A 10,722-nucleotide genomic window follows, 5' to 3' on the forward strand; every position below is an offset into this window, starting at 1 on the left:
AGTGCGTATAATTTAACAAAAGATTTGTTTGGCAGGGACTTGACTGATTAGTATTGCACATTTAGAGTTCCCTTTAGAGGACTTTGTTTTTAGAGTGGGCAATAAGAAAATTATGAAAAGGTGGCTGCTCGGAAGCAGGGGCTTTTTTATTGGCATTGTCGTCGTCTTCTTTTTAAGCTCACTCTTACCTACTGGGGCTGGAGAGCCCGAACGTGAGCATCCTTGGAAGACTCCTTAACAATAACGATTTGTACTTCATCCATCAAAGGAACTGCCTCTCATCCATCCTTAAAACTTTTTAGACAGCGTTCCTGAAAGCCAAACACCTCGTCCCCTCTAGTGCCTGCAGAAGAGCCAATGATGAGTAGTAAGCGCTGCAACTGTAGCCAACGTCTGTGTGCAGGGCCGGCTCCAGGCACCAGCTGAGCAAGCTCGTGCTTGGGGGGGCAGATTCCAGGGGGCGGCATTCCAGCTGCCCTTTATTTTCTATTTGGTTTGCTGCTCCAGCCGCCCTGTAGGGGGCAGCAGTGCGGAGGAGGGGAGCACTCTGCAGCAAACTGCAGGTCAGCCCACGTCCTTCCCTCCCAGCCTACCGGAGGGGCACAGAGCTCTCCCAGCAGGCGGTCAGGGCCGCATGGCAAGCACCCCGCTGAAGCCTTGGCTGCCCCTCTTCTCTCTCTCCCCCTCGCTCCCTTCCCCTCCTCCCTGCTAGACCGGGCGCGCACTCTGCTGTACGTCTGCAGCACAGGGAGTCCCCCTGAACCCTGGCTGTGGTCACCCTTCAGTTTTTGTTGTTGTTGTTGTTGCTGCTTGGGGCAGCCGCCCCGTGGGGTTTTTTTTCTTTTTTTCTTCCTGCTTTGCCGCTCTTCCTGCTTTGTTTGTGTATGTGCTTTTCTGCTCCGGCCGCCCCACAGGTGGTTTGTTTTTTTTTTGCTTCGCCGCTCCACCCCCTGCAGTTTTGTTGGGTTTTTTTTGCTTGGGCCAGCAAAAAAGTCAGAGCTGACTCTGTCTGTGTGGAAAGGTCCAAGGCTAATTGTGTCCTCAACACCTTTCATACCTACACATGGGCCTACCACTATGTGATATTTCATGTTCACTGCATCCTTTGAAGATGAAAAGCACTTGGGCCCTGATTCAGCAAAGTACTTAACCCCATACTTAGATCCCCCTGAAGTTAATACGACTTAACCACATGCTTAACTTCGTGTTTTGCTGAATAGGGATGGACTAAGCATGTGCTTAAAGTTAAGCCTGTTTTTAAGTGCTTTGTTGAATGGAGACCCGTATGAATCCTGAGTATTATTAATAAAGAGATGTAGTTGGAATTTAGCTGACAATTTTGTTGGCAATGCAGGAGACAGAATAAAATCCAACTCACTCTCATGTAAAAATCATACATCCTTTTGATAGCACCCTTCATCTATAAGGATTCTAAAGTGTAGCCCCTCCTGGGGAGGAGGGGATGCCATCAGAAAGCACAATAGATTGAAAGGCATTTTGCTGAAGAACACTCCATCAAGCCCCAACTCTTTCTATAAAAAGTGCCACAGGAGCTTTATATTCTTATTTTTTAGGTCTTTTCTGAAGAATATTCCTCATCAAATTCTAAGAAGGGTTCAGCTGGCCATGATGTGGCCTGAGTTGAACCTCTGGTGTTCAGTACTCTAGAGCAGTAGTTTTCAACCAGGGGTCTTCAGACTATGTCTAAGATTTCCAAGGCAGTCTGCACCTCAATTCAAACATTTTTAGGGGACTGCAATAGGGTTTTCAACCCCCCAGGATTGGCCTGGAGTCTCCAGGAATTAAAGATTAATCTTTAATTAAAGAATATGTCACGTGATGAAATCTCCAGGAATATATCCAATAAAAATTGGCAACCCCAGGTCTGCAAATGAAAAAAAGTTTGAGAAACCACTACCCTAGAGATTTCAAAGGTAGGTCTCAAATCACTATGCTATCCCTTCTGTGTCAGGAACAAGGACACACCCAAACACAAGTTTTATTGAGAAAGAAAGTGTTGGTGATAGGTAATTTTCCTGACCAAAAACATACTGTTGAGATGACATTTGGGAGGTGAAGAATAAAGCCACTGATTTGAAATAAAGATCAAGGCAATTTAACTTGAGATACAGAGCAAGCAAGCATGTGTGAAGGACTGCAGTGGTGAAATCATGAGTCCTCTTCCAAATAAACTTGATGCCAGCACAGAAGGTAATGGAGAGGGCGTGTGAACAGATTGTTGAAGAGGGGTGTGAAGGATGACAGCACAGGTTGCAGGGATCTTGTAGTGGATTACATGCCAGCATTCATCATGAAAACAACATGCATTGGTGTTCAATGAGTGGGGTGGGAATGCACAGTGATGAGGGAGAAAAAGCAGACAACAGCCATTTCATTCCCTCATTGCTGCTAACGTGGCTAGGGATAGCTGCCACCTCTCTAGGGCTACAGCAGTGTCCTTCATGCCTGACTAGATCCCAGGGTGATATGGAGACTGAAAAAGAAAATATTAATATGCAAAACAGCTCAAGCATGAATAAATCACTCATAACAGGGGAGGCAGGTCAGAGTGGCATAAGCAGCATGGGGCAGGCAGAACCAGAGAGACCCGCAGAACTATTGATCTTTGAACATGTACAGTAGACTGAGGAAGCACGATGGTATGAGCACAGCTACTGTGAATTTGCCCCATGCCTCCATCTCTGAGCCAGCCAAGAACTGAGCAATACAAATCCAGTTGGAAACACAGAATCAGTTTATTTTCTATATGAGAGGCTGATGTCATGCAGTGGGGTCAAACTGAAGCAACATAGTGGCTTGGGCATAGGTCTGGCAGGCAGGCACACCTGAGTTCTGCCTCTGACTCATTTTGTGACCTTGACTGCCCTGCTTCTCAATGTCCCTATCTGTGAAATGGGGCTATTGATACTTGGCTACTTCCCAGGAAAGTTGTGAGGATTAATCAGTCAATGTTTATATTTTTGAAATGCTGTGTAAGTGCCCTGCTGAGTGTTGTTGTGAATGCAAAAATGACCTGGGAGCAGCCAGCCTCACTGTACATCTGCTCATTATGGCTAGTCTGAGGGATTAGCCCCGCAGTACTGCAGCGTATTCCATAAGACTTGACTACAGCTGAGGGTGCTTAGATACTACATTGATGAGTGTGGTATAAGAACCTATATAAAAAAGAATAGACTGTTCAAACCAGGGTATCAGAGAGGGAGTGAACAGGATACAGGGTAAACATTTCAAAAGCAACCGCAGTCTCTTTTTTTTTTTTTTGAAAATCACTTAAGTGACTTTAGAAACCTTAGTCCACTGGTTTTTCAGTGGAATTTAGGCACTCATGTGACATAGGAGCTGTTGAAAATTTTGCCCACGCTGAATGTTGGATTCCAACTCTCATGTAAGTTAGGGATGGTTGATAGGCAACAACCCTCATCTGTACACTTGGGGCCATTTTTACATCCATTTCAAATCCAAGCCTCTTTTGATGTTCAAAAATATTTGTTTACTTTTTTCCCCACCACTTCTAGTGTGAAGCTGAAGCAGAGTGCCTATGTATCCTACTCATTCCACTGTATTTACAGCTTGTATCAGGAAAGGAAGGGTACCAGAGCTCAGGGCAGAGCAGTATCTTGTGAGATTATCTTGTAATAGCTATTGATGGACCTATCTTCCATGAATTTATCTAGTTCTTTTTCGAACCCTGTTATAGTCTTGGCAATCACAACTTCCTCTGGCAAAGAGTTCCACAGGTTGACTGTGCGTTGTGTGAAGAAATACTTCCTTTTGTTTGTTTTAAACCTGCTGCCTATTAATTTCATTTGGTGACCCCTAGTTCTTGTGTTATGAGGAGGAGTAAGTAACGCTTCCTTATTTACTTTCTCCACACCAATCATGATTTTATATACTTCTGTCATATCTCCCCTTAATCGTCTCTTTTCCAAGGTGGAAAGTCCCAGTCTTATTACTATCCTCATACAGAAGCTGTTCCATACCCCTAATCATTTCTGTTGCCCTTTTCTGAACCTTTTACAATTCCAATATATCTTTTTTCTGAAATGGAGCGATCACATCTGCATGCCGAATTTTCCACAAACAAACAGTGTCTCATCATACAGAGATACTTTAAGCAAATCATTTTTACTTTGTTCAGGCTCACTTTCACAAACTTCACTGGCCAGCAATCCATCATCACGAGAAATCTACCCTTACTTTCCTCAAGTTAGGGCTTCAAACTGACCATCAATATTAATTTGCTCCAAATAAAAGTTCTCCTGAGCTTCTTTCTGCGCTTCATCTAATTCCAGATTCACTTCTGTGATATTAGACAGACATTCAGAAATTTCTTCATCATAGAAACTTCTTTTCTGACTGGACAAAAAGCTATTTTCCATAATCCCAAGGCTACAGACAGACACTCTCCTCCTTCTTATAGCATAGCTGGTTAAAAACATACAGCTGCCTCGAGTCAAACACCCTCTTCACAGATCTCCCTGTCAGTTACAGATAATACAGAGGATCCACATTCATAGTTTTTCTGGGATTGTTTGTGACACTCCCCTGACTAAACATAGTTACCACATCATTATTAAACAACCTACCACCATTGTTATATACTGAACACGTTCTGTTGTAGAGAGGAGCTGGACTACCAGGATAACACAGTTCCTGCTGTTCTTTCATTATTCTGATTTGGAGTTTAAGTCTGGCAACCTCAGTCTCAGCTTGCAGCAGCTTCATTCGCCCCCTGTGAGATTCTCTGTCTCTCTCCTCCACTTCTTTTTCCAGCTGGGACAAGGCTTGCTTCTCTTGCATCTGAAGTTCTGCCATTTCTCTCTCATGCTGAAGATGCTGACCATCTCTCAAGGCTTGCAGTTTTGATCGTGGATCACTCACTCTTACTTCAACCTTTAACACTCTCAGCTTTAAATTTTAAATTTGGAATAGCGTGAGGTTCTGATCCAAAACTCAAATGATCTGGTTCTGTGGATCCTGCCATGACTACACCAGTGGAACCCGTGGTGCCTGGGGGCAGGCCTCACTGGAAATGCAGGGTCATGGCAGGCTGCCAAAGGGAGAGCAGATACTCCCCAGACTGGTGCATAACACTGAAGTTAAACTCCTGAACCAGTCACAAACTGTGCTGCTGATCCCCCACACTGGTTACCAAGAAGCAAAATAAGAAATCACACAGCCTCCATTATTGCATTCCAGTTCTCTGTTTCCCAATCCGCACCTAGGTCCAGGACAGTGAGAAGTTATTTAAAAACCTCTGCTCACCTATACAAAATATTGAGACTACAAATGTACCTGTATTGTGAGCTCAGATATAAAAAGCATGTAAAAGTTCATACAATGGTATGATAGCCCATAAGAACAAATATTGATGGGAAAAAGTAGGCAAAGTAACTGACTTAGTCCAAACAAAAAAGCCAAACTGATATGATTCAAGGACTGTGTTAATATTACTGTCATGGTACAATTCCCCACTCTGAACCTTAGCGTCAAAAAGATGGGGTACCAGCATGAATTCCTCTAAGCTCAATTACCAGCTTAGAACCTGTAGCGCTGCCCCCAACCAGGAATTCCAGTGCCTGGTACACTCTGGTCCCCACAAAACCTTGCCCGGGGACCCCCAAGACCCAGATCCTCTGGATCTTAACACAAGGAAAGTAAACCCTTTCCCTCACTGTTGCCTCTCCCAGGCTTCCCCTCCCTGGGTTAGCCTGGAAGATCACTGTGATTCAAACTCCTTGAATCTTGAAACAGAGAGGAAAATGCACCTTCCTCCCTCCTCTCTTCCCCTCCCAGATTCTCCCTGAGAGAGACAGTAATCCTAACACAGAGAGAATTTAGCCTCTCTCTCCCTCTTCCCTCCTTTCTCCCCATCAATTCCCTGGTGAATCCAGACCTCGTCCCCTGGGATCTCACCAGAATAAAAAAAAATTAGGTTCTTAAACAAGAAAAGCTTTTAATTAAAGAAAGAAAAAAAACAGTAAAAATTATCTTTGTAAATTTTTAAAAAATGGAATATGTTACAGGGTCTTTCAGCTATAGACACTGGGAACACCCTCCCAGCCTAAGTATACAAGTACAAATTAAAATATTTTCAGCAAAATACCAATTTGAACTCCTTTCAGCCAAATACACATTTGAACTCCTTCCAACCAAATACACATTTGCAAATAAAGAAAACAACCATAAGCCTAACTCGCTTTATCTACCTAGTACTCACTAGCCTGAACTTATAAGAGCCTGTATTGGAGAGAAACCTGGTTGCACGTCTGATCCATCTGAGCCCCTAGAATGAACAACAACCAAAACTAACAGCACACACACAAACTTCCCTCCCTCAAGATTTGAAAGTATCCTGTCTCCTGATTGGTCCTCTGGTCAGGTGACAGCCAGACTTACTGAACTTGTTAACCCTTTATAGTCAAAGAGATATAAAGTACTTCTGTGCTATTAACTTTTTTTATCTGTTTATGACAATTACGCTTGTTAAAAACAAGAGATGTGAAGCCAAAGTTAATGAGCCAAAATTGGTTCATTGACTTTTAGCCTAATTGGTAGACAAAATAATAAGGGGATGAGCTATTCCACCCATCATCCTTTTTTTAATTCCTTAAAAGGAAGAGATTTTTGTGAGGAAGGGACGAAAGAACTAAAAGAAAAACAACTGGAAAGAATGGACAGAAGCTACTGAAGCCAGCTTCACCATCCCAGCTGCCACCCCACTGTTTCCTGAGACCCTGGGTCTTTATCATCCTGACCCGGAGAAATGTCCTGACCAGAACAGACCAGAAAGAAAAGGACCCAGATGACATTGCCACCCCAATAGGCTCCAGCTGAATCCAAAACACCATCTGGAATGATAGTTACCATCTTCAATACCATCAAACAAGGGTGCATTCCCATCTGTCACTGGCCTTTAATAACAACATCAACGACACCCCCAGCCCATCTCAACTAACTTCTCTTTTCCCACCAAAAGACAGTTACTAGCATCTTTAATACCAACTAAAAGACTGCCAACCAGGGTAGGGGTGGGGGAATTCCTTCTAAAAACTGTCTACAGCTAAAGGGAAAGGAACAAGGGAAGTTGTTAAAAGGAAGCCTTCCTTAATATTTTACATTTCAAATGCTTTACTGTTTTTCCTTTTCTGTATCTTTAATAAAAAGTTAAAAGGATTTTAATGGTGTATTTGCTCTGTAGACCAAGCCCTGGTTCTCGTGTATCACTGTTTAATGTTGGACAGTGACTGGGTTATGTTAAGACCTTTAGCCCATATATTCCATCTAAATTAATACAACAGGATTCCAAAGGTATTCAACCTAATTCAATAAGGTTTAATTTAGGCCTAGTCTACACTAGGAAATTAGGTTGGTATAACTACTTTGCTGAGAGGTGTGAAAAATCCACAACCTTTAGCAACACAGTTAAAAAGACAGAGCTGCCTCTTGGGAAGGTGGGATACCTACGCTGATGGGAGACTCCCTCCCATTGGTGTAGGTAGTATCTTAACGGAAGTGCCATAGCGGTGCAGTTGCAATGGTGCTGCTGCAGTATATTAAGTGTACGCAAGTCCTATAATCAATAAAGTTCACTCAGAATATTGTAGGAAATTGTCAGTCTTGTTACAGTTACATACGGCAGCTTCTTCTATTTTTCTAAAGTTAAAAAACTCAGTTTTTTCCAGGCTCTCTTTACATCATAAAGAAAGATGCAAAAATAGGTAGAATGTCTATATTGTGAGGCAGAGTTGTCTAGTGGTTTGAGCCACAGACTGGGAGCCAGGGGACTTGGGTTCTATTCCAGTCTGCCCCAGGCTTGCTGTGTGACCAGTAACAAGTCAGTTTGTCTCCCTTTCTCCTCCAACTCTTTGTTTGTTATGTTCTATTAAAACTGTACACGCTTTAGGGCAGACACGGTCTTACTATGTGTTTGGGGTTTTTTTGCTGGTCACCTTTAAGAAACTTGTGGATTATAGAATGTGAAGCTGTATGCCTAGGGAGCCTTTACTTAAAATCCCTGGGAAGCATTTTAATCCCACATTATATATGTATATCTTGGTGTATAGCTGCATCTGTGTTGAAATACCAGAACATAAACAAAAATGACAAATAACGAATACATTGTGTGAGTTTTTAAGCACAGACTCTCTGCACAACAGAGGTTCTGTCCACATGATTCCTGACAGGGATGTCAAGTATCAGAGGGGTAGCCGTGTTAGTCTGGATCTGTAAAAGCAGCGAAGAGTCCTGTGGCACCTTATAGACTAACAGACGTTTTGGAGCATGAGCTTTCGTGGGTGAATACCCACTTCGTCAGATGCATGTAGTGGAAATTTCCAGGGGCAAGTATATATATGACTCTCTAAGGCTCTGTTTATTCTCCCATGCTTCAGCTTCGATATTCTATTTCCTCCCAGTTACTGTAGTTTGGAATGGTGAAATTTGCAGGTGAGATAGCTTCCCTCACAATTGTCTGATGTCAAACATGGCTCTCATCCAAATAAGGCTGAACCCAGTTCTTATTAACAACTGTCAATCAAATGCAGTAAAACACGCACATTTTAACACATTGAAGTCAATTACTCACTAGAAGCAAATGACAGAATCACAGAAGTTGGAGATGGAAAAAATGTTTTTAGATACAGTCCCAGGGTTTCTCAAACTTTTGCAGCTGTCAAAACCTCGTTAAAGTTTTTTTGTGACCTGTCTCTCTCAAGAGCTCCAACTCTAACCATGAGCTGGTGAAATTTTGTAACTATAGTCACACAGAAATAAGTACGTGTTTAAAAAATAAAGACATAAGAGAAGAAGTCAATAGAGGAGATTGAATGTAACATTTCTCTCAGTTCAGTCTGGCGGATGTACCTGTCTAGCTGATAGAAGATGATCCACATAATATCTATTGGGGAAATATAGCATCTTAATCCATTTCCTATTGACAGCTAATCACAATAATTTGTTCTCATGGCCACCACCAAAGAGAAAACCAACTCACAGCTTTCATACCTAAAGGTGAGAACTCCTCCTTCAGAGATAGCCAAAAACTGCTGAGTTCCTGGCTAGAGAGTCAGTTAGTTACATGGTCCTGTGACAAGAGAGACTTGATAATTTGTTTTGCAGAAGGGACCCAGACTCATAATGGTCCCTTCTAACCTTAAAGTCTATGAGACTCAGTGATGCCAAGCCAACAGCATCCTGGATAAAGGGAAGAGCAAGCCACATCTTTCCCCTCTGTCATTTACTTGAAGACTAATCCCACACCTGGGTATTAAGTGCACTCAGATGTTGATCTGAGATACTGGTGGTCCCAGACCAGATTCTCTGTTCACTCAAAGTCTGAATAAGAGGCAGAATGACATGGGAAGAACCACTGACAGGTTTCCCTGATTATTGCTTCAACTCTGTCACACCAGGGTAAAGCTTTCATCTCCCATCCCAGGGGAGGAAGAGAATTCATCTTGTCCAGGTGCTCAAAAATCTGCAAGGGTAAGGCTAAGTGTACCACCCACAATCAATCACAGATGGCCTTGGTGAGAGGAGATTGCTTATCACTCCAGAAAAGCTGAATCTCTGAGGAGTTGAGTTAGTACTATACCTAATGAGACCACCTGGCTTGGAGGAGCTATGGGTGGAGGGAGCCCATCTCAACACAGAACAAGGCCCAAAGCTGAATTCATTGAGAAGCCATTAGTGAAGCTTACTATAACAGCTTCATGAAAGAGCTGGGGCAGATTTTCAAATCTTTCCACAGCAGCAAGCGCTTGATGGCGTATGAAACACTGAAGCCATAAGGCCTCGGGTGCCATGTTTTGGACTGCATGGCCAGTTCTCAACACTCATTGCCTTAGCACCTCAGTGCAGGCTGCAACACTCCATTCCCGCTGAAGGTGGAGGCTGTGGAAACCCCATTACTGGTTAGACAAAGACCTGCCAGGGATGATCTATAGTTACTTGGTTCTGCCTCAGCACAGGGGGCCGGATTTGATGACCCATTCCCTTCCCTTCCAGCCCTACGTTTGTCTGATTCTAAGGTGAGGCTCTGTTTGCATTCGGGAAAGCCTAGGATGAACGCTATCCTGCTGTGCAGCCCAGCACAGCTTTACAAATACAGGTCTTCAAATGAACCAACAGAAACATTCTGCACAAACACGAGAAGCTGGGTAGCACTAGGCACAGCAGTAGATTGGTCAAGTAGTTAGTTGTCTTGAGTGATGAAAGCAGAAGCTCTCACGCAGCCTCAGCTATGCCACTAATAGGGAATGAAACATTGTCAAAGGTGTCTGTGGTGGGATGTGCACCTGGGCATGAGAGGCCAATTATGATATCTGGCTGCACCTGAAGGGAGAGGCAGACTTAACAGAACACGAAGCCCAGCTGGGCAGGAGCAGGCTGGTTAGTAGAAAGCCAGGAAGCTGAGAGCGGAAGGAGGCTGGACTGGGTGATGGAGGATTCTCTAACCCACATGAAGTCACTCTGGAAACTGAAGAAGCATCTATACAAAGTGGGAAAACAAAGAAAGAGTAGAAGCATAATCAGGTGATGATATCAGCAAAAAAGCAAAGCCGAGGAAGGAAATAAACCAAAATGTGATAGTTGTAAGATCCCTAGCCAAAGAAATAAGATTAGGAGATGCTAACCCTGTGAAAGTAGCTAACTGGATTAAAAAAAGCGTAGGGGATACTGTAAGAGCTAGTCTGAGAG

This window comes from Gopherus flavomarginatus, chromosome 2 (genome assembly GCF_025201925.1).
Source record: "Gopherus flavomarginatus isolate rGopFla2 chromosome 2, rGopFla2.mat.asm, whole genome shotgun sequence".
NCBI lineage: Eukaryota > Metazoa > Chordata > Testudines > Testudinidae > Gopherus > Gopherus flavomarginatus.